This window comes from Protopterus annectens, chromosome 10.part0 (assembly GCF_019279795.1).
Source record: "Protopterus annectens isolate FY-2018-M chromosome 10.part0, PAN1.0, whole genome shotgun sequence".
Lineage (NCBI taxonomy): Eukaryota > Metazoa > Chordata > Ceratodontiformes > Protopteridae > Protopterus > Protopterus annectens.
The window spans coordinates 1,398,822,037-1,398,846,780 of NC_056744.1; the positions used below are offsets into that span (position 1 = coordinate 1,398,822,037).

Genomic DNA, 24,744 nt, shown 5'->3' on the forward strand with positions numbered 1-24,744 from the left:
ATTAAGGGGGAAGGATACAGCCTAGGGGGAGCTCCTTTGATTACGTTTGTTGTGCCACATGTAGTGGGACCTATTTTGACTTTAAAACTTCTATGTCCTATGAAATTTTAAATTAAGTCACTGGTCTTAGGACTACTTCCAGAGTCATAAGATCATAAGAGCATAGGAGGTTACTAAGCTACTGAACCGGAGGTCATTTCAAGCCTAGCCATTTCATCCCAATGTAATACCATGGATACTATAGTCAACACAGAGAATTGTATTTATTAATGACTGCCCATGTCCAAGAGGGTTTCGGTCACTATCCCTGATAAGAATTTATGGTGCCCCATCCACTCGTCCAGGTTTCTTTTGAAAAGTGTCATACAGCTGTTCTGCTTCACATGAATTAGCAGCCTATTCCAAAGATGTGGCAGTCACTGGGAGACAGATCTGTCCCTCCAGCACATCCTATTCAAGTTGCAGGCCAGATTTAGGTCCCAGGAATGGGTACCTCTAATCCCGTTTGATTTATGGATGTGCAGCAAATTCATTAAGTTTGGGTCAGAGATTGCTCTGTAAGCCAGGCATAAATCTCCCCTAAGAAGTCTATATGATACTGAGCATAGTGACAGGGACTTTACTCTTTCTGTGTAAGCCACATGCTGGAGTCCCTTGATCTTCATTGTTAGAAACCACTGAGATTGTTCTGAGTCAATGCGAGCATCTAAAATAACAATGTAATCAACCAGACTTCTTTTGTTGAGACTGACTAAGACATCATCAGTAAGGGTGTAAACTGTTGTCATCATGCTGAGGATGGACAAGAAACCATGTTGGCAGTTAGAAAGTAAGCAGTATATTTTCAAGTAAGAGGATAATTTTATTTTTATTATTTTATTTTACATTTGTTAACCGGGTTAGCCCAGCTGAGCCTTTAGCCCATTTTCAGTGGAAACCCGAGGAGAAAAGCTCCACAGTCAGTATTAGCATTTTGCATACAATTAATAAGGCATTTCCATTTGAAAATTTTTAACAAGACAACTATTACAGTAAATCATAACAGTTAAACAAATTTAATACAGTGTCCGAAATTGTACAGTAAAAAACATTTCTAATAAATCATCCAATTGTACAATTGTACAGTAAAAGACATTTATAATAAGCCATACATAAAGCAGTTTTGTATAATGACAGAGGTCATACTGCAAAAAAAACCTGTGGTTCAGTGTGATGAAAGGAAGTATAGTATTCATAATTCCTAACTGGTTATATACAGTGTAATTACAGGAGGAGTAGACAGGGGATGAAATGGTTAAGTATAGACATGGAGGGGTAGATGATTATTTAGCTAGGCAGTAGAGGGAGGAAGGATACAGAGGCTATGGTAGGGTAGTTTCAGGGAGGATGACTACAGTGGCAGGACCATTTGTTTGTTAGGTATCTCCGAATGGCTAGTTTGAAATGCTTGGTTTGGTCGAGTGACCTAATTTCGAGGAGTAGTTGGTTCCACATTGTAGCAGGGTTATAGTTATAGAGTAGACACCCTATTTTGGTTTTGGGTTTATAGATCTGTAGGAAGTCCTGGTCTGAGCTATGTAGTGTCCTACTTGGGGAATATTTAGATATAATAGATAGAAGGCTAGGGCAGAAAGACGGTAGATAGAGGATGGAGTGGATAACTTGCAGTTGATGTAGTAGCAGCATATGAGGGAATTCAAGCCAGTCCAGTTGTTTAAGAGATATGCAATAGTGTGATTTGTAGGTTTGGTTTGCCGCAAATCTAGTAACCTTGTTATATGTAGTTTCGAGTTTAGTTAAGAGTGTGGTGTTAAGATTTGTGTATAATTGACAGCTATAGAGAAGTGTGGGAAGAAGAAATGCATGGGAGAGAGTTATTCTGGCTGTATTGGTTAGATGTCTTTTGTTACGGTATAGGAGACCAAGTTTCTGGTGAGTCTTTTTGATAGAGGAAATGACTTGGTGATCAAACTTAAGCTGATCATCAATTATGACTCCTAGCAGTTTAGTGCTAGGTTCAGCAGTAATGATAGTCTTATTGCTTGATAGGATGGAAAATGTAGTTTTGAGATTGGTGAGACTTTTTGGGAGGAAGAGTAGAAGCTTAGTTTTCTTGGGGTTGAGAATTAATTTACTATCACTAAGCCATGTCTCTAGAGAGTTGAATGTTGCTTGGGTAGTAGAATGGAGGTCGGCTGGATTATCAGCAATGGTGATGACTGTAGAATCATCTGCATATTGTACAAGTGTGGAGTTGGGACAGGAAGTGTAAAGTAGGTTGGTGAAAATATTGAACAGGAGTGGCCCAAGTATGGATCCTTGGGGAACACCCATTGGGACGATTGGGGGGGGGATTGGGCAGAGTGCCATTTGACAGCTTGCTGGTGGTTAGAGAGATAGCTAAAAAATAGGATATAGTGGGAGGAGAGAAAGTTAAATGAGAGAGTTTTTTCCAGGAGTAGGGAATGGGAGACAGTGTCAAAGGCTTTGCAGAGGTCAAGGAACAGACACGAAACTAGTTTGTTGTTGTCATGGGCCAATGATACAGTATTGGTAAAGGGTATTAGTGCAGCTGTAGTATTGTGTTTATGGTGAAATCCGTGTTGTATGTGTGTTAGAAGGTTCTGTTGGAGAAGATACTGCATTATCTGTTTGTGGATACATTTCTCAAGTATCTTGGAGAAGGGTGACAGAATAGCAACTGGCCTGAAGTTAGATATACCAGAAGAATTGCCTCCCTTATGTATAGGTAAAGTGTAGAATGTTTTCCAAATTACTGGAACATATGATTCAGAGATAAATCGGTTAATCAGGATGGATACAGGATAGGCTAGGGGTTCAGCTGCAATCTGTAGGAAGTAAGAAGGTAGATTATCAGCTGAGGTGGGAGCAGGGTTTGAGTTTAGAGAGTAGGGATTTAATATAGTTAGCTGAGACTGATGTGAGGGAGAAAGAGTTTGAAGAATGAGATGGAGAGGCTGAGAAAGGGGAGTTATTAGTACTTTTTCGAGTGGGAATATCATTAATAATGGTAGTTATAGAGTTGATAAAATGATTGTTAAATGCAGTGGCAGTTTCTTCAGGGGCTTTATTCGGACATGGGTTGGGAGGGAAGGGTTTCCTGGATGCAGTAAATGAATGATTGTGCTCCAGAATTTTTTGGGGTCAGATTTTAGGGTAGTGGGAGGGTTGGCATGGAAGTTGATCTCGTCTTTGTTAATAATTTTCTTTATTTGACTTCTAAGTTCTTTATAGGTCTGTAGGAGAGAAGGGTCTTGGTTTTAGTCCATAATTTCCATATGCTGTCACGTTTTTTCATCAGGGCTCTAGTTGATTTGGTTAGCTAAGGAGCGGTATTGGCTTTGATTCTGATAACTGCTTATAACTAGTTTTCTAGCAGTTATTTTCTAGTATAGGTAATAAAGACAAAGGTCTCAAGTTTGAGAGGAAGATGGCACTGAGAATTTGGGAAGGGGGTAACAACAGTTTGTTTCCATATTATGGCATCTTATTATTTTAAAGGTACAGACTGTACAAGTGATGGAGAGGTTGTAAGAGGTAATTGCAGCAGAGGTTAAAACAAGGACAGGTGGGGACCACTACTTTGTACAGCGTCAAGGAGTTTCACTACAGGTGAGTCTTTAATCAAGAAGTTAAAAGAATGAGGGGTAGCTGGAGGAGAGTGAAGAAGAAATGCTAGCAGTGAGGGGGGAGACTTCAAAATTGTACAGGGAAATCTGAAAGGATGTGGTTGCTTGAATAGGAAGAAATGGGAACTGTTAAGAAGCTGCTGGGCTTAGAGTTTCCAAAATGATTTTGCCTTTTTAAAGACAGAGAATTGTAGACACTATAGAATATGCTTTGTGGTAATGTACTGCATTCTTTGTAAAGTCACTGCATTCTTTGTAAAGTCTCTGACAGTGAAGAATTTACCTTTATTTTTAGAGCGTGAGTTCTTTTTCCATGAGGTCCAGTATAAGACTCAGGTCTTAAAAAGGGCTTTTGAGTTCTGTAGTTGATTTTTTTTTTAATTAGCTAGCTTGGACTGTTTGTAGGATACATTTAAAGCAAAATGTTACAGGGGGGTGGGGTTTGAGTGAAAGGTAATGGGTTTAAGAGGCAGTTTAACTGGGGGGAAAGGACAGTCAGTATGAAGAGAATCCGAGTGCTCACTCACTGAAGGAAGGAGTATCTCAAAAGAGGAAATTACATGTGGAAAGTTTGTTGTTGATAAGTCTAGAAAGTAGTGAGTATTTACTTAAAAATAGGTCTTGTGGCATCTGCTATCATTTGAAGGTCATGCCTTCAGATACACATGTGGATGTCATTCTGACAGGCAACTCATGCTTTTGTATCTAAGAATTAATATATTTTTGAAAGGTTCGGCATGTTGAAGGAGATGAAGTAAATTTTAAATTTCTAAGAAGACGAAGGAGGACACAGGCATGTGAGAGCAATGGTGAGAGAGCAGGAATTATTACAGGAATCTGCAAGAGTAGACAAGTGGTAGCTTGTGAGATTATGTGACTTGCAAGGTGCATTTCAGTAGAGAAGAAGGGTACACACTAATCCAGATCTATCCCTTGCAGAAGTGTTGAAATTATAGGAGTGTCTTGAAAACTCATAGCTGAAGTTAGGAAATGAACCATTTACCTGGGATTTTGTGATGGCAAACACATCAGGGGAGTGGTTTTCAAGAAAGAACTGCAATTGTTCTAGTTTGTTTTTGATGCTGCAGTGTTACTTAGGGAAAGTGAGAAATTGAGTTGACGGGAGATTTTTGAAGTGTTGAAATGTTCAACAAGGTCTTAGGCTAGCTTCAATGCTGGATTTCAACAGTAGACAGAGAAGAAATGTGAATTTAATGAGGAATTTAAGAAAGATTTTGTTTTGGAGAGGGTGTTTCTGTTTTTCTGTTTTTATAAGGGTGGGAAGGTGGTGGAGAATTACTGACATAGAAAAAGAGTGGACTGAATGGCTTACAGTGATTTAGGAGAGGATGTCAAGGATGGGGTGTGGGAAATTGTTAGCAGTGTCAGTGGCTGATTTTGGAGTTGAGAAGCTGCAGTGAGAAAGGGAGGTATTGGAAGGAGCGGAGTAATGAGACAGAATAGTATTGTGATAAACAGTTAAGGGTCAATGTCATTCGCAAAAGGAAGAGCGGGGTTCAGAGGATGGGAGAAGAAGAGTGCAGTATGTTTTACTCTCTTATGATAAAATTAGATGGAGAACAGAAACACAGCATTCCAGATGCTTACCTTCTGCTTTCCACACGGTTGCTCCATTTTAAATTAAACAGCACAGAAGTGTAGTGCTGCTACTTACCATAAGAATACCTGGTATGTTTACTGTGCTCACTCATTCATGATAAACCTCTTCCATCTGCTTACTAGGTCTAGCTTTGTACACTTCATAACACTTACCAGACTTCTGCAGGCGTTACAGGATGCTGGGAATGATGGTTCTCATCTAAAGTTTATTTGTGCTGTACACTTTACTTGTTTTCCTTGACCTTCAGCATCATTCATATATGGAAAACAGAGATCCTTGACACAACATCCCGGTCAGGGCAGCCGGAGTCCTATAGAAATCAAGAAGATATTCCCAATGTTACTAAAGATAAATGAAAATTCAAAATGTCTACTTTAAATTCAGGAAAGTGCATCACACAGTATGATAATAACTGAACAAAGACTACGTATTTGTGATCCTTACTTATTGATTTATTTATTTATTTACTTATTTACTTATTTCTATTTGCTAATCAGGTAGCAAACTGGTCATTCAACCCTTTTCATCCATGACCCCAGCACATGTAGTGCAAAGTCATATAGACAATTTGCATACAGTGATACAAGGAATAGGTTTTAACATGCTTAGATTTTTATAGAATTACAGTGCATAAACATATTAATACTCCCAGGACCAAACCATCAGTTATTAACACAGTGTTATACAGAATGCTTTTTGCATGCTTAATTGTTTGCAGAATGCTTGTGTAACATAAGAAATGTGCATACAAATAGCAATTACAGCAATGCACGAGAATCATCATAGGTGCAATATGGGAAACCCCCATATAGTACAGAACACTTACTTATTTATTCGTTATTTATAGGTCAGGTTGTTCATAGGTAAGTATTATGCTAGCAGCCCTTGCGAGCCATTTTAAGCCTAGTTAATTTCCACTTTTTTGATTAAATTAACTTATCCCATTTTGTTGATCATTTGATGACTGGGTTAGTCACTCTTTTCAGGGGATGTGCAAGGTGGTATTTACACAGAGTATGGAACATTTGGGTTGGGCATCAGGGAACCTCCCCTACTCTTTGCATTAGGGGAAAGAAATTGGGTGTTACACATCCTGACTTCCTGTTTCCTGTCCAGGCACTGAGGCAGCCAGAAGGAATACGGAGAAAACATGGCTGCTAAGAGCCAAGGCAATTTGAAAGTTAAATGTATTGAAAATGAAGAAAAAATGGTAGAATTGTGACCAGATTTTTTTTCAGGAGATGTGGGAAAATAAAAAACATGTCTGCTGATGGTGAGGAAATTGGAAAAGACATGGAGGTAAATGCAGTAGTGGACATGGCTTCAGAAGAAAATGTCCATAAAAATCTGTTTGAAAAGGCAGAAACAGCAGAAAAATGTGTTATTTCAACCTTCCAGTCGAGGGGGTTGCAGGATGAGTATCTGGAGGAGCTAATTAACCAGACTGAGCCAGAAAGTTGAATTGCTGTATCCTGGAGTGACACTATGGAAAACATAGAAGAGAGAAAAAAAGAAAAGGAAAAACAGCCAGAGAAGGTTCCAGAAAAAAAGTCCTATGCTCAAACGCTGGAAGAAGGAGCCTAAGGAGAAGACAGAGATGAAGGAAGTAAAGAAAAAACATGTTGTTCAGGTGAGCAGTTAAAAAGAAAAAGGCATGGACAGATACGAGGTATGGGACAATGTTATTGCACCTCTGGGAGTAAAAGCTGAAGAGGTAAGACCTTTCATTTTAATTAACAAAAAAAATTTTTGTGACTTGCTTTTTGAAACTGGCCATATTTTGGACAAATGTTTGGGGGTCTATGAATAAAAGAAAGCAGACTTTCCATGGTTAGAATATGTTGGACAAGCCTTTTTCAGACAAACAAAAAATAATCTTGATTCAGTTTAGAACTGAAGTGGAAGCAAAATAAGTGAGAGAATATTTGTTGACAAAACTACTAAAATGGAAAATGACAATGTGATACACATACCTTGTATTATTAATGTGCACGGCAATAGAGGTTTTGTGAGGAGCAGAGGACAATCAAAGACTTGTTATTTTTGTAGAAACAGCGATCATTTAATTAATGACAACACAACATGGGCATACTGAGACACTGTAGCGACCACCTCATGTTTACTGCCAACCCTCTTCTCCTTAGTACATAATTCTTCCACCTGCGAGAAATGCATGTACATCAGTAACCTAGAGTCCAAGCTCTGTCACACCACAGTTAGTAATCCTGACAAAGAGAAGACTGTCAGCACAAACACCACACAACTCACATCACATAGCCAAGCACAGCACACACACAAACCTATGCAAAGGTCCTCAATAAAAAACTTAACTAAACAGCAGAGACCTCCAAAACACACTCACAAACATTCCACACACAACACCAAATACATCACACACAGCAGACAACACACCAGTGTTTCACAAACACAGTCCATAAGGCAAAACAATAAACCATCACAGCCCACAAGACATAATAATAAACCAAACACACTAGTCATTGGTGACTCAATTGTGAGACACGCTGATGTCCCCCTTACCAGGCTCGACAAGGAGAAGGTCACGGTCAGTTGCCTATCTGGTGCCAGATTCCACCACATCACACACACACTTAAGTCTCTTTGCACAACAAGTACAAGTATGACTCTGTCATTGTACATGTTGGTGTGAATGACTTAAGTCGTACCTCCCTGGACTATATGAAGAGAGACGTGATTGAACTTTCACAGCATGTATTACAGGCAGGTATGACCCTAGCCCTAAGCAGCATCCTACTTCACCAAGAATGATACCACAATACCAACAAAAAATAATTGACTTCGACAACTGGCTAAGTTTCTGGTGTCATTCCGAGGGGATCCAGTATCTGTCTGCCTGGGATGACATGGTCGATAGGCCTCAATGCTTTGCCAGAGATAGCCTTCAACTGTCAGCACTGGGTTTCCGGATCCTGGCCAAGGCTCTCACCTCCCCCATTGTGCCTTTTTTAGGCAATGTCCCAAAGACATACCTTCCAACATAAAAGATCTGTCAAAAAGCAAACTGAAGGTCATGCTGCTTAACACTAGGAGCTTAAACCTGAAAATGGACTCACTGGAAGCCCTCCTTGCACTGGAAGATGCTGATATCTGTGCGGTCACGGAAACTTGGTTCAAGGCTGCGGAGAGCACCCTTACCTTACCAGGCTATACCTCATTCCACACATTCCAACCCCAAAATGCAGTCGGGAAGACTAAGGATGGTGGAGTCTCTATCTTCATCAAGGACAGGCACACCTCCAAACTGGTTTGCCAGCATGACACAATGGAACTACTCCAGGTACAATTGACAGTTGGCAAGACAGCCATCCAAGTTATAACTAGCTATAGTCCCTCCCTCCATGACTCAGGACACCCACTCCTCTTACCTGCATCTACAAGACTCCAACAAGGTACCCAATAACACCCTGATCCTTGGTGACTTCATCTACCCCACCATAGACTGGGTGGACTATTCTTGCACTAATGCACTATCTCAATGATTCCTTGACTTCATCAGTTCTAACCCACTAGACCAGCTCATCTCATCCACCACAAGGGGAGATAACATTCTGGACTTGGTACTCACCCCCCCCAGCTGAAATCAAGCTAAAAAAATCTCAAAATCTGACTACAACCTCAGCAAGGGAGGGTATCTGTGGCTTCACACCACCTCCCCCCCAGAGGATGCAGACAACTATGCTGAACAGTACGCCAATGCAGTTTACAAGCACCTGTACAACTGCATGGACAACTAAAATCTGCTCCACAAGGAAACACAAACCTGTTTGGTGGACATCCTCCATCAACAGGCTTTACAACAAAAGGAAGAAACTGTTGTCCAAGGGTAAAAGGGAACAAATTCCAAATTGGAAAAACTCCCTCCTTAGCCTTAACAAGCTAATTAGATCACTAGTGAAAACCTCCAAGGCCAATTATGAATCAAAACTAGCCTCCATAACAAAGGGAAACCATAAAGTCTTCTTCAGTTACATCAGGAACCTGGATTCACTTCATAACACTGAATGCTGAAAACACTGAAAGTCAAAACACTGAAACCAAAACACTGAAATTTCAAAATCTTGAAAACTCAAAACACTGAAACTCAAAACACTGAAAACACATATCATACATATAGTTAGATAAACAATATAAATCATAGCACTTTCCACCAAGTGTAAGTGGGGGGGGGGGCAAGCCACCCTGCACCCCCCCACACCCCCTACTACTTATATATATCAACTCCAAGATTGCACTTCACTACACTAAGTGCAATCTTGGAGCTGATATATTTAAGTAGCAGGACGTGTGTGTGTGTGGGGGGGGGATGGGGGGTGAAGGGGGCCTTGCCCCTCTGCTTACACTTGGTGGAAAGTGCTATGATTTATGTTGTTTAAACTCAGTATATGTATGATATGTGCTTTCAGTGTTTTGAGTTTTCAGTGTTATGAAGTGAATCCCAAGAACCTCTGTGGCAAACCCCAGGTTTGTTCTGAATTAGTATTTAACAGTGTCACATACACTGATCCTGCTGACTTAGCTAACCTGCTAGCAGATAGGTTCAGCACAAATATCACCCCCTGTCCCCCCAAAAGGACATTTTGACATCCCCGATACTTGTCCCGCACCTCACATCTCCATAAATCAAGTGTTACAGGCCCTATATAAGGCAAAAAACACAGCTTCCATGGGACCTGATAGTATCGCAGGATGTATTCTACACCATCTCCAGCAAGAACTGGCTTTGCCATTGAGCACCTTATTCAGTCACAGCCTAAGTACTGGCTTCATTCCAGCAGAGTGGAGAACCATCATTGTCATCCCCTTGCACAAAGGTGATGCCACTACTGACCCTGGAAACTATTGCCCCATTAGCTTGACAAGTCTGATCTGTAAAGCCATGGAACGTATTATTATGGATCTCATAAACAAGGACATAGGCAATCTCCAAGCACTTGACCCCACCCAGTTCAGATTTGTCAAGGGCAGATCTTGCCTGTTGAACCTGGTTGACTTCTTTGAGACTGTCACCAAGGCCCTGGATGAGGGAAAGTCAGTACATACAGCTTACGTTGACTTGGCCAAGGTCTTTCATACAACCCCCCCCTTGGGCATCATTGAAAAGCTAACACAACATGACGTAAATCCCTATCTCATCAGGTGGGTGGCCAACTGGCTCACCAACAGGACCCGCAAATTCAAAATAGGCACCTCCACTTCTGATACCAGACTTGTAACTAGTGGAGTTCCCCAGGGATCGTCCTGAGACCCCTACTCTTTGGCATCTATTTCTCGGAGGTACAGGCAAAGACAAAAGGCCTGTGGCTGGCCAAATTTGTCGACGACTGTAAGTTGGGTGCTGTCATTGGCTCCCCAAATGATGTTAACATACTGGGAGGGTCTCACAGCAACTAATGACTGGTGCCAAAATCATGGCCTCAAGCTGAATGCAAAAAATGTATCATCATACCATTCTGCGAAAACACGACCCCTACTGATTACCACATCAACGGCAACCCCATAACCACACAACCTGTGGTGAGAGACCTGGGCACTCAGGTTAATAACAACCTCACATTCGACTATCATGTAGTGGCAGTGGTCAGAAAAGCCTTTTACTTAGTTCATCTCATACGTAAAGGGACTGCATCCAGAAAAATGGAGGTTATTACCTGTCTATACTCCTCCCTCATTAGACCAGTAATTGAGTATAACCCTCCCCCCCATTTGGGATGTACCTCTCCAAACATCTGCACCAAATGGAAATATCTCACAAAGGGAATCCATGTCCTCCAACACCTGTCCTATGTGGACAGGCTCAAATCACTATCACTCTACTCGGTATTGTACAGATTGCTCAGGGGTGATCTGTGTCTCACTACAAGGCAATCTTGGGGTGCCCTACTAGAGATGCTCCATATCCATAAGTCTAATTCCTCATGCAATACCCGCTCAAAAGGCCTGAACCTAATATGTGACATTAATAAAACCTGTTGGAGAGATAGGTTTGTCTCCCAGAGTCTGTCCCGTCTCTGGAATAGACTTCCCATACATGTCAAACAGAGCACCTTGTTGATCCTCTTCAAGCGGAACCTTTATGAGTGGATGGGAAATCACACATATGTCCCAGAGGTCCCACCTGTGTCTCTCACTGACAGGGGTGACAAGTTTCTTTTGGGGGATAAACTCTTGGCTAGGCTTGTAACGGCCCCAGGGCCATTAGCCTAGTAACTTCCTATGATCCTATAATGAATGTGATAACAATATGTTATTTATGTGGTCAGATAGGTCATAAGGCAAAGAACTGTGAAGTAAAATGTAACAAATGTGGTAATACAGGACATCCATGGTTAGAATGTGAGGTAGAAATACAAGAAAATGAAAATTAAATTATAAAAGAAGAAGAGTTAGAAAAGAATGCTATACAAGAACACACAACACAACAAGAAAAAACACAGAAATGGTATTTAAATTTAAAGAGAAAGACAAAGAAATAGAGACAGATGAGACAAGTGAAGAAGAGCAGCATACAGTAAAAGGAAGAAAAATCTGTCTTTTTTTGCATTTTGTAGTAGACTGTGTATCGTGTATTTGTAAGGAACTTTTTCTCCCCAGGCCCCCATTGAAAATAGACATCCCCTGCCCAGTCAGACCACCCTGGTAAACAAATGTAAAATAAGTAAAAATAAATAAAAATTCAATAGGAAAGGGAGTTAGGGAAATAAAAAAAGTTTAAAAATATAACGGTAAGACAGAATAAGAAAGGTAAGGGATAAGAAGATTATTCTAATAACTGTTCTATAAAGCTGAAGATGTTCGCTTTGAACTAACAGTATGAAGAATATTAAGAGAAGAATTAGTATTTTACAATGGTGTGCTGCAGTATATGGTCAAGTAATAGTGTTAGAAGATATTAGAATGCTAACAGAAGAAGAAAGAGTGCAAACATAAAAACTTTGGAATGGTACTGTTATTTGGAATATAGGCAAACAAACATGTTCAGGTATATGTATACAATACCAAGAAAATATGAAAATATTAGATAGTACAATTGTAGAATTGGGCCGAATAACAATAGTGGATATAAAATGGAAAAAAATGTATATAGGCTAATAGCTTTACAGGCACATGTGACAAAAAAAAGAAAGAGAGACAGTGTTTAAACGTATACCTAATTATGTCTGTGTTAACATGGATATAATAATGACAGGTAGCTTTGATTGTAATTTGAGAAATAAAAAAAATAGCTGTGATGTTAAAATGGTTACTGAAATTATAAAAAAATGGAAAATTAAAATATGGGAAAATAAACACTGGCCTTACAAAAGAAATTAAATTAAGACAGAAATCGATTATTTTTTTATATCAGAAGGCCTAAAAATGATAGAAAAAGAAATTAAATATAATGGGTTCTCTGATCATGTAGTGATTTTGATAAGAATTCATGAAAATGAGGGATATATTAAAATAGGAAAAGGCATGAAAAGAATAAACAAATTAGATTCAGGAGAAAGAAAATAAATTACAGAATTTTGGCAACAACATATCAGTATGAGAGATTTTTATGAAAACTGGACAATATGGTGAATTCAATTCAAAAAGATTTACAAAAAAAGTATTTTTAGAATGTATAGAAAAGAAAAGGAAAATGGAATATAAAATATCAAGTCAAGAAATATTTAAAAACTTGATAGAGAAGAAAAAATCATTTTATGAAAAAAAAATTATATAGAAGAAATCAGGATAAGGTGAATAAATTACTATATAAGCAAAAAAAGAAGTTATGTACTTACCATAACGTTCCATGTGAGTTATCTCACCTTTATTCTCACTGATGGGTTTGGAGCCGATCCTTGGCTCTGACACGGCCAATAGCAAAGCTCAAGGTTTGCCAGTAGCTCGAGACCAAGCCCTTTATCCCACAATGCACTGCTGGAATTACCTCAGATCTTGTTTGCTGTGAGTAACAGTATATGTATACATATATATATATATATATATATATATATATATATATATATATATATATACCCTTTTATTTATTTCTACCAAGAACACTTCCCGAAGGGGAAGAAGAAATATTGAATAACCAGGATGGTACTAGCCTCTAAGTCAACAGTCAGCCAGGAGGGGGTAGGAGGGAGGGACGTGAGAATAAAGGCGAGATAAACAACTCACATGGAATGTTATGGTAAGTACATAACTTCTATATGTGAAGTTGTTAAATCTCGACGTTTATTCTCACTGATGGGTAGCGTCCCTAGCACCCGCAATCCTGGGTGGCTCATGGAAGTATGTTCTTCAGTACCGTGGAACCAAAGGAAGACCTGTCCCTGGAAGCCTTATCTACTTTGTAATGCGTGATAAAGGTATGATTCTTAGACCAAGTGGCTGCAGCGCAAATATTGTCAAGGGGCAATTTAGCTTGAAAAGCAGAAGACGCAGAGACAGCTCTGGTAGAATGTGCCTTAGGTTTGTGTGTCAATGGCATGCTCGCATTCTCATAAACAAAGGATATACAATCGGATAACCATTTAGATAAGGTTGTTTTAGCCACTGGATTGCCTTTTCTGGCTTCTGAGAAGGACACAAAAAGTTTATCTGATTTTCTAATATCCTTAGTTCTGTCCACATAAAATCTGAGCTGTCTGTTTACATCAAGTTTGTGCAACATGTATTCCAATTTGCTAGAGTGGTTGGGAAAAAAGACTGGCAGCTCAATGACCTGATTGATATTTGATTCAGAACAGACTTTAGGTAAAAATGAGGGGTTTGTTCTGAGAGATACTCTATCAGCATGGAAAATCATGTAAGGTGGTCTGATAGATAATGCTTGAAGTTCTGACACTCTGCAGGCAGAAGTAATGGCCACTAGAAAAATAGTTTTCCAGGATAAATATTTGAGATCACAAGAAGATGCTGGTTCAAAAGGGGGAAGAATAATTTGAGACAGCATAAAGTTTAAATTTCAGGGAGAATAGGGAATTTTGATAGGAGGTCTCATGTGAAGAACACCTTTAAGAAAAGTCTTAGATAATTTATGGCCCATAACATTTGTGCCACCAAACCCAAGGTGAAAATGTGAGATGGCAGCTAATTGGACTCAAACTGTAGCAGCTGCTGCCCCTTCCTTAAAAATCTTTGTCAAGAATTCTAAAATAGATGATAGCGGGGCTCGGAAAGGGTAAATTTTCTGCGTGTTGGCCCAAATTGAGAACCATTTCCATTTACTGCCATAAAATTTCCTTGTAGATGGCTTGTGAGAAGACAAGAGCATTTGTCTTGTATCTTCTGAAATTGAATGAAGCCTGGCAATTAGGGAAAGTGGATTAGCCAAGCAGTCAGTTTCAGGGACTGCAGTGAAGGATGGAGGTCCCCTGACGGGTGCATCAGAAGGTCCGGAACTGGGTCCAGGATCCATGGATCTTCCAACGATGATGGTGGAGAAACGGGAACCAAATCTGTCGAGGCCAGTAGGGGGCTATGAGAATAACAGTCTTTCCCAGCGATTTTGCTTTCTGTAAAAATCTGGGTATCAATGGGAAGGGTGGAAATGCATAAAGGAGACCCGGGGGCCAATCGTGTAAAAGTGCATCTCTCAGGGGATGACCGGGAGGTGGTATTACGGCAAAGTAGCTTCTGCATTTTGAATTGATGTGGCTGGCAAAGAGGTCGCAGCAAGGCTGGCCCCATTTGCAGAAAATCAACTCTGCAACCTGTTGTTTGAGAGACCACTCGTGAGGGAGCAATATTGCCCCTGCTTAGCTTGTCCGCTATCACGTTGGATTTCCCGGAGATGTGCATTGCTAACAGAAAACACTGGGATGACACAGCCCATTGCCAGACCCTGAGGGCTTCTTGACAAAGGGAGTAAGACTTGGTTCCGCCTTACTTGTTCAAGTACCAGACTACTGACATGTTGTCCGTCTGAATTGCAATAGTTCCTAGAGGGAGAGAGTCCTGAAAGTACTGTAATGCCAGAAGTACCGCTCTCAACTCTAGAACATTGATGTGCAGATGTGATTCTTGATCTGTCCATGTGCCTTGGGCAGTTTTTCTCTGAAAATGCCCCCCCACCCTATCAGGGAAGCATCCGTGGTCACAGTAGCTACTGGGGGGGAGAACAAAGGGTCTTCCGATTGTAACATGAAGAGACGCCAAGGTCTCTCTTGCAAGAATCCGTGATGAGAATCATGTGGTGCATCGGTAGTTTCTGGTACGACCACTAAGCAAAGAGGAGCCATTGAAGAATTTGCATATGCATCCTTACGGGTGGAATAGCCAGGATTGCTGCCGCCATCAAACCTAGCATCTTCAAGACCTCTGCTGCTGTAGCTTTGTTCTTTGACACCGTTGAGCTGACGTGTTGGCGGAGAAGTGAGACTCTTTCGATAGGAAGATGTAAAGTGGTAGCTGAGGTATCTAACTCTGCTTCTATAAAAACGGTATGCTGCGATGGCGATAAAGCAGACTTTTCAAAGGTGATTGTAATACCTAATTGATGGCAAAATGTCAAAATGTATTGTGTTACCTGAGTCAATTGATGCCTGGTGGTAGCGGTGAGGAGCCAATCGTCTAGGCATGGAAACACCTGGAATCCTAGACGTCTCAGGTGAGCCATGACCACTGCCATGCATTTGGTGAACACTCTGGGGGCTGTAGAGAGACCAAAGGGCAGGGCTCGAAACTGGTAATCATTGGCTCCCAGCCGGAAACGCAGATGATCTCTGGAGCGTCTGTTCATCTTTACGTGATAGTACGCATCCTTGAGATCTATGGAGTACATCCAATAGCCTTTCCCTAGGAAGGGAAGAATAGACTGAAGCGTGACCATTCAGAACTTCTCTTTCTTTACGAACTGGTTGAGTCTGCTGAGGTCCAAGATAGGTCTCCAGTCCCCTGTTTTCTTTGGTACCAAAAAGAATCTTGAGTAAGTTCCGAATCCAATTGGTCTGCTGGGACTGGTTGGATGACTCTTTTTTCTAGCAATCTGTGGACCTCTACGATTGCTTGTTCCCTGAGATTGAATGGAACATCTGGGATTCTGTTTACAGGAATGGGAGGGGAAGAGAACGGTATGAAATATCCTCTGGAAATTATGCTTTGTACCCATGTATCTGATGTTATGTTTAGCCACGCTTCTGGGTACAAAGACAAGCGACCCCCAACTGCCTCCAGAGCCGAACAGTCGGGCCCCCTTTCAGGGGCGCTGGTAGGGTTGACCGGAGAACTGACCCCTGTCACCCTGTTGCTGCAGACCCCCTCTGCCTCGGGGGTGACGTCTTCCGTTATATCCCCCTCCTCTGCCTCTAGAGGAGGTTTCTCCACGTGTGTCCTAAAAGGCTCCCTGTGCTTTTCGAAACCACATTTTCCCTCCCCTAGGGCCCTTGGGGTAGGGCCGAGTAGGGGTAGAAGAACGGACTCCAACGGCAGATAAGGTCTTGCCTTCCTGCTCACACCTGGTTAAAGTTAACTTTACTTTAGGCCCAAACAGTGATGAGCCATCGAATGGGGTGTTGATAAAGGAAGACTTAAAGGATTCCTTAAAGGAACAGAGACGCATCCAGGCTTGTCTTCGAAGAGCAATGCCCGAACTAGCAGCTCTACTTGAACCATCAGCTGCATAGGATATGAGACGCATGGATGAGTTTACCACTGAGTTTAGGGTAGCGAGCTGGGCGTTGACTTTGTCGGCCACCCCTGCAGCTACCGTACCCTGGAGAATATCCCCTAGCTCTTTCAGGAGATCTCTTTGTAATCTCGTAAAATGGGTTAAGTAGTTCAGTGATCACAGAGAAAAAGTCGCTGAACTAAACATGCATTTCTCATATCTATCCATGACCCTAGAATCTCTGTTAGGAGGCTAAATAGATGTGGATGTCTTAGACACTTCCTTTTTGGTGGCTGCAGCTACCACCATGGCATCAACAGGCACTCCCTTTGTCAAAAATGGCTTGTCCACTGGGGCAGACATGAATTTATTGGGCTTGCAAGGAACAGGTTCCATGGCCTCCAGTGACTCCCACGCCTTACGAGAGATCAGTTCCATGAGCTCTTCGTAAGGCGGAGACATCCAAGAAGTGGAAGGTTGAGACCCAAAAGCCTTCAAGAGCACGGACTCGTCCTCAGTAGGGGTCTTGGACTGCCAATTGCCCCTCTGACTAAGTATCTCTAGTATCTCTGCAAAAGGGATATCCTCAGGGGGGGATCGAGGGGACCCTTCTGACTCATCCAAGTCTGTGTCAGATGTCAAAGACTCCTATGGGGAGTCTAAGTGCCTCCTCTTGCACAGTCTCTTCCTGGGCACCTCCTCAGTGGGGGGATCTGGGGAGGTCTTAGAAGAGCAGGGAATGCCCTGTGGGGGTACTTGAGGCTCAGGGTCTCTATGCTTAGGGGGACCGGTAGACGAAGAAGCAGACACAGGAGCTTGAGGGGAGAGGGAAGACCGAACCGATGCTGACGTTGCCTTTGGAGACAAAACTCTCCTCATAGCATCGAAGGCACCATGGCTCCGACAAGAAGGAGTGGACAGACCCGAGAGTACCGTCCGATCCTCCCGCACCAAAACCATGGGCTCCGAGCCGGAGGTAGGAGCCGAGCTCATCCAAGCCGAAGCCACGAGAGGAAGAGTTGGCACCGACAAATTGGTTCGACTATCCTCCCTGGACCCGATGGGAGAGAGTCGGCTCCTAGAGTCCTTGGTCGGTGCCGAGGACATCCAAGTAGATGGAGCCGATAACACTGGTGCGGGTATCAGCTCCAAGGGTTCGACAATCATCGGTTCAGTTTCCTTCGGCTCCGAGAGTCCAGTACGGCTTGGAGGAGGAGTAGACAAATCCGGTTCCATGGTCTTCGGCACCGACGAGCTGGTCAGGGCCGACAACAATTTGGCAAGTCCTGGTGCCTGTAAAAGCTTCTGCACTAGCCGATCCATGTCCAAATCTGAAAGGCTGACTGAAGACTTAGATGAATGCACCGAAGGTGCTGACTGGAGCAGAGGAGAAGAGGAAACTTCAGAGACTGGCTCCAATACTGAGAGCTGGCTCTGAATCAAAGGTACACTCGGTTCCGAGGTCTGTGGAACCAATGACCCTCCCTCTGAAGTTTTTGCCACTTTGTCTGAAGATTTTGTGGATTTTGAGGATTTGGAGGATGTGCTAGTACCCTCATGGCTACTCAACACCTCAGAAAAGGAATGTTGTAGTAATCCCCTACCTATTAGCTTCCTCTTTCTCTCCAAGAGGACTCATGAAGAAAAGGAATGACAAATGCTGCAAGTATCTTGGAGGTGTTTAGCCCCCAGACAGTAGACTCATTGAATGTGTCCATCAGTGATGGACATTTTCTGCCCACAATCTGGGCATTTCTTGAATCCTGATTTAGGATGGGATTTTTCCTTGTCATCCGACATAGTAAAGGTAAAACAAACCAGTATACTGCAAAACACTAATACAGTAAAGTCCTTACTTTACTTGTAAAGCCCCACAAATCAACTAAGCCCAATCCGGGCACTATCTATAACAATTAATAAGAAGTTATGTACCTACCATAACGTTCCATGTTAGTTGTCTTCTCTCGCCTTCTTTCTTGCTTGATGGGTTCGGAGCCGATCCCTCGGCTCCGACTCGGCACTTGCTAAGCTCGAGAGTCACTTTTACCAGCTCGAGGCAGCCCCATATCCCATGATGCAAGGCGGTAAGTACCCAGATCTCGTTTGCTGACAAAGGGCAATAGCACCAAGCATAAAATACTTCCCAAAGGAAGAAAGAAAACTTACAGATGGAAGAAGGACCAGGTCTGAATGGTCTTCAGCATAACAGTTTCTTATACAAGGTCTGTCCAGGCCAGGGGGAAGGAGGGAGGGTCGAAGAAAGAAGGCGAGAAGACAACTAACATGGAACGTTATGGTAGGTACATAACTTCTTAATGTTAAGTTGTCAATCTCGCCTTCATTCTTGCTTGATGGGACTGCGTCCCTAGCACCTCTATCCTGGGTGGCTCAATGGAACAAACTCTTGAGGACTGCAGAGCCAAAACTGGCTCTGTCCCTGGAGGCCAAGTCCAATTTGTAATGGGAAACAAAAGTGTGAGGAGTAGCCCAAGTGGCCGCTGCACAAATAGTGTCCAAAGGAAGTCTAGCTTGAAAAGCTGTAGAAGTAGCTAAGCTCCTAGTTGAATGTGCTTTAGGTTTTGAGCACAGCTGTTTTCCCCTGAGCTATAAATTTCAGAGATGACCAAGAAAGCCATCTGGACAAGGTCACTTTAGAAACAGGAAGGCCTTTTTATTATCCGCATAGGAAACAAAAAGTTGATCAGATTTTCTAAATTTTTTGTTCTGTCCAAATAATATCTAAGTTGACGGTGGACATCAAGATAATGTAGCTTTTGTTCAGCTCTATCTGAATAGTTAGGAAAAATACAGGAGATCAATGGATTGATTCAGATTGTTCTTTGAAGCGACCTTAGGTAAAAAGGTTGGATTAGTTCTCAAAGATACTCTGTCTTTGTGAAAAACCAAATAGGGGTCGAACCGAAAGAGCATGAAGTTCAGACACCCTCCTGGCAGATGTAATAGCCACTAGGAATAAAGTTTTCCAAGAAAGATATTTCAGGGAACAAGAAACAGCTGGCTCGAAGGGGAAGAATCAAGGATGTCAGCACTAAATTTAGATCCCACTGAGGAGGAGGATTCCTGATTGGAGGCTTTAGTAGGAAAATTCCTTTCAAGAAGGCCCTGCAGAGCCTATGGGACATAATATTATGATCTGCTATCCCGACATGAAAATTGGAAATAGCAGCCAATTGAACTCTGACTGTGGAAGAAGAGGAGCCTGCATGAAAAATCTCTGCTAAGAAGTCCAGGACTGCCTGAACAGGGCAGTAAAAGGATCAATATTTTGGGCCTTAGCCCAATAAGAGAAACGCTTCCATTTGCTTGTATAAATCCTCCTGGTAGAGGATTTTAGCGAAGCTACTATGATGTCTCTAACTGGGTTAGAGATCAAAGGAAGCCTGGCTAAGGAAGGAAGTGGAGCAACCATGCTGTGAGGTTGAGAGAAGGGATTGACCGGTGCAGCTGACCCGATTGGTGAATCAGAAGATCTGGCACTGGGTCCAGATGCCACGGCTGCACCAAAAGGTGATGATGGAGGAACGGGAACCAAACTTGTCGAGGCCAGTAAGGGGCAATGAGAATCAATTTGGCTCTCAAAACGGTAGCTTTCTGGATCACCTGAGGGATCAGAGGAAATGGAGGGAAGGCATAAAGAAGTCCCTGGGGCCAATCCTGGGTCAGAGCGTCTCTCGCGGGCTGGCCTGTTAGAGGGAAGAGGCTGAAGAAGTCTGGACATTTGCTGTTTTGGGGAGTAGCATAAAGATCGCAACATGGACGACCCCATTCCAGAAAAATCTCTTCCGCTATAGATTGCTTGAGAGACCACTCGTGAGGCATGAGAATAGCTCTGCTCAATCTGTCCGCTACAATGTTGGTTTTCCCAGGGATATGCGTTGCCACCAGAAACCGATGAGAGGAGATCGCCCATTGCCATAGTCTGAGCTTCTCGACACAAGGGGTAGGACTTGGTTCCGCCCTGTTTGTTGATATACCAAACTACAGACATGTTGTCTGTGTGGACTGCAATTGTCCCTACGGGAAGAAAGTCGTTGAGGGCTTGCAACGTTAAAAGCACTGCTCTCATCTCCAGGACATTTATGTGCAGATGGTACTCGAACGGCTGCCACGTCCCATGAACCATCCTGCCCTGACAATGACCCCCCCACCCGATCAGGGAGGCATCCGTGGTGACAGTGGCTATCGGGATGGGGTACAAAGTACCTGCCTTGGTGAACCTGAGGCGATGTGATCCACCAAGCAAGATGCTCTTTGCATGTCTGTGTCACCAGAATCTGGTGACGCATTGGAAGTTGCTGGTATGACCATTGTGTGAACAGCATCCACTGAAGAAGGCGCATGTAGAATCGAGCCAGGCGAAGAAGAGTAATGGCCGCAGCCATGAGACCTAATACCTTTAGAACCATTCTGGCCTGTACTTTCTTGCTGGCCAGAATGATCCTGACATGACTCTGAATGTCTGAAACTCTTTGATCTGTAAGGGTAGCTGACATCCGAACAGTGTTTAAGTTTGCCTATGAAGGTAATAGACTGGCAGGGCGATAAGGATGACTTTTCAAGTTGATTGAGATGCCCAAATGAGAACAAAGGTCTATTGTGTAATCCCTGGCTTGTATAAGCTGATGCCTGGTGGTGGCTGACAGGAGCCAGTCATCGAGATACGGAAACACCTGGAATCCTTGACGCCTCAGGTGAGCCGTGACCACTGCCATGCATTTGGTGAACACTCTGGGGCTGTAGTGAGACCAAAGGGCAGGGCTCTGAACTGGAAATGACTGGACCCCAGCCGAAAGCGGAGAAATCTCCTGGAGCGCCTGTGAATTTTGATGTGATAGTACGCATCCTGAAGATCTATTGAGCACATCCAGTTGTCCTTCTGTAAGAAGGGCAGAATTGACTGAAGAGTGACCATTCGGAATCTTGTCTTCCTGACAGACTTGTTGAGTCTGCTGAGATCCAATATTGGTCTCCAGTCTCCCGTCTTTTTGGGGACCAAAAAGAACCTTGAGTAGATTCCGGGCTCTGAATGGTCTATTGTAACTGGCTGAATGGCTCTTTTTTGCAGTAGTTTTGAGACTTCTGACTCTGCACTCTCCCTTAGACCGGGTGGTACATCTGGAAGGGAACTTGAGGGGAAGGGACTTTCCTCGAAAGGAATTATGTAACCCTTGGATATGATCGACTGTACCCATCTGTCTTGAGTGAGGGAATGCCAGGCTTCTGGGTACAGTGATAATCTTCCCCCGACTGCCTCCAAGGAGGGACAGCCGGGCAACACCTCAGGGATGCTGAAAGGGCTTGTCAGAGGGAGGCTCCCTGTTTCCCTGGTTTTTCGGACCCCCTCTGCCTCTAGAGCGGCGTCTGTTGTTGTTACCCCCTCTGCCTCTAGGGGTAAACTGACCACGTGAATCCGGCGTGACTCCTTGGGATTTACGGAACCACATTTTCCCACCTTTCTGTCCTTTGGGATAAGGTCTAGAAGGGGTGGAAAAACGGACTCCAACAGCAGAAAGAGTCTTGCCGTCCTGTTCGCACCTGGTCAAGGTTTCCTTCACCTGAGGGCCAAACAAAGCTGACCCATCAAAGGGAGAATTTGTGAAGGACGCCTTAAAGGGATCCGCGAAAATCACATAGCCGCATCCAGGCTTGGCGTCTAAGAGCCACACCTGTACCTGCGGCTCTACTACTCCATCCGCAGCATAAGATATTAGCCGCATGGAGGAGTTTGCAATGGAATTGAGGGTTCCTAGCTGCGAAGCAATTTTTTCTTGAGCCCCTGCAGCTGTAGGATCCTGAACTACTTCACCCAGCTCCTTAAGGATATCCCTCTGGAGTCTGGTGAAGTGACATAGGTAATTCAGCGAACGCATAGCAAAGGTCGCTGAGGAAAACATCCGCTTACCGTACCTATCCATGGTCCTAGAGTCCTTATTAGGAGGATGGACGGGCACGGAAGGATCTGCAAGTTCCTTTTTGGTGGCCGCAGCCACCACCATGGCATCAGCAGGGACACCCTTAGTGAGGAATTGTTTGTCACACAGGGCAGTGATAAATTTTGAAGGCCTCCTAGGGACTGGCTCTACAGAGTCAGGAGCTGCCCACGCCTTTCGTGCAATAACCTGCATAAGGGGGTCGAAAGGCGGAGACACCCAGGAGGTGGGGGGCCGAGATCCAAACGCCTCTAGGTATACTGACTCATCCTCAGAGAGATTGTTGGTGGGCCAGTTTCCCCTCTGTTTCAGGAGTTCTAGGATGTCTGAGAAGGAGACATCCTCAGAGGGGATCTAGGGATCCCTCTGACTCATCAAAGTCAGTATCCAGTGACAGACTCGGGAGTCTACATGCTTCCTCTTACAAGATCTCTACCGAGGAGGATCACCGGAAACAACAGGAGAATCCTCGGAAGACGGGGAAATTCCCAATGGGGAAACCTGAGGCGGAGGATCTCTGGGTCCTGTAGCAAGAGAAGTGGCAGAGATGTCAACAGGTACTATAGAGGGAGGAGCTACGGGAACAGACTGCTGACTGATACCAGTGGCCAGTACACTCTTCATCACCTCGAATGCTCCCCTCCCAGGCAGGTCCGAGAGAACCCGCTCCAAGAGCTAGGAACCCAGGGACCACCGAAGGGAAGTCTCCGAGGCAGATGTCGGAGCCGAGCTCACCAAGGCCGAGGCTCCAAGGGAAGAGCGGGTTCGGACAAGGGTCCGATGCCACTCACCCCTCGGAGGAGACCATGGAAGCCCGACCACGAATCCCTCTAAGGAAGGTCTCAAGAGGAGATAAGAGTAGAGGCTGAAGGAACAGAAGGGGTATCCGTCCTCCAGCCGTAGCAGTAACCATTCGAAGACTCCAACTCCAAGCTCTGGGGTAGAGTTGAAGGAGGAACTGTAACGGGTGTGGACCAACAGTCATCTGTTGAGACGGACTATGTAACATTTGGGCCAGTACCTGTGACTTAAGTAATCTACTGACCACTCTCTCTAGGTCGTGATCTGACAGTCTGGATGACCTTGAAGATCGGCTCCGATGGCTCCGTTCGAAGAAGAGGTGAAGCCGGAGCCGAAAGTATCGGCTCCAAGGAAGGAGACCTCGACCTCTTCCTGGAATGAGCCATCAGAGCCGATACTATAGATCCTGTCGGAGCCGACTTCTCGGAGCCGACAGGAAGCCTCGATGTATCGGCTCCAGCCGGAGCCGATACAGCCACCAAAGTAACGGTGTCGGAGCCGATCGGAGCCGACACCGATGCCTGTGCCACATGGGTGTCGGAACCGATCGGAGCCGACACCGGTGTCGATACAGATTCGGCACCGATAGCCATCAGTGCCGAAGGCTTTGTTAAGCCAGAATCGGCTCCAGCCGGAGCCGATCTCGACTCGGAACGAGTCGGAGCCGAGGCCGCAGGCTTAGACACAGAAGCCTGGGCCTTGGAAGATTTAACTGATTTAGATGGAGCCGACTTAGCCGGAGAGCCCTCCGGCTTAAGAAGGCCCCTAAGGATCAGTTTGTTGCGTCTTTCCTGCAGGACTCTCTGGCTGAAGGAATGACAAATAGCACAGGAGTCCTGCAGGTGAAGAGGCCCCAGGCAATACAGGCAAGAAGTGTGACCGTCTGTCAGAGACATCTTCTGACAGCACGAGTCACACTTCTTAAAACCTGAGACCCTCTCCTTTGACATGGTGCTTTACACAAACACACACACACACCAGTCAAAAAATTAACTTAAATAAAATACCAAAAGGTATTTCTATAAACAAACACACACACCCTAACAGGGAGCGCATGGGATGGGTAAAGTTTGACTAAAATAAATTAGAAAAGAC

The 24,744-nt window shown here is 43.7% G+C and overlaps 1 protein-coding gene across 1 annotated transcript in view; it reads right to left on the bottom strand.

The window, feature by feature from the left end:
- The window catches only part of MCOLN3 (mucolipin TRP cation channel 3), a 1,554,854-nt gene that overhangs the window by 1,130,177 nt on the left and 399,933 nt on the right, over window positions 1-24,744 (bottom strand). Inside the window, exon 2 of the mRNA XM_044086032.1 lies at window positions 5,424-5,581. The gene's annotated coding sequence lies outside the window, so the exon portion shown is untranslated. The remainder of the gene's footprint in view (window positions 1-5,423; window positions 5,582-24,744) is intronic.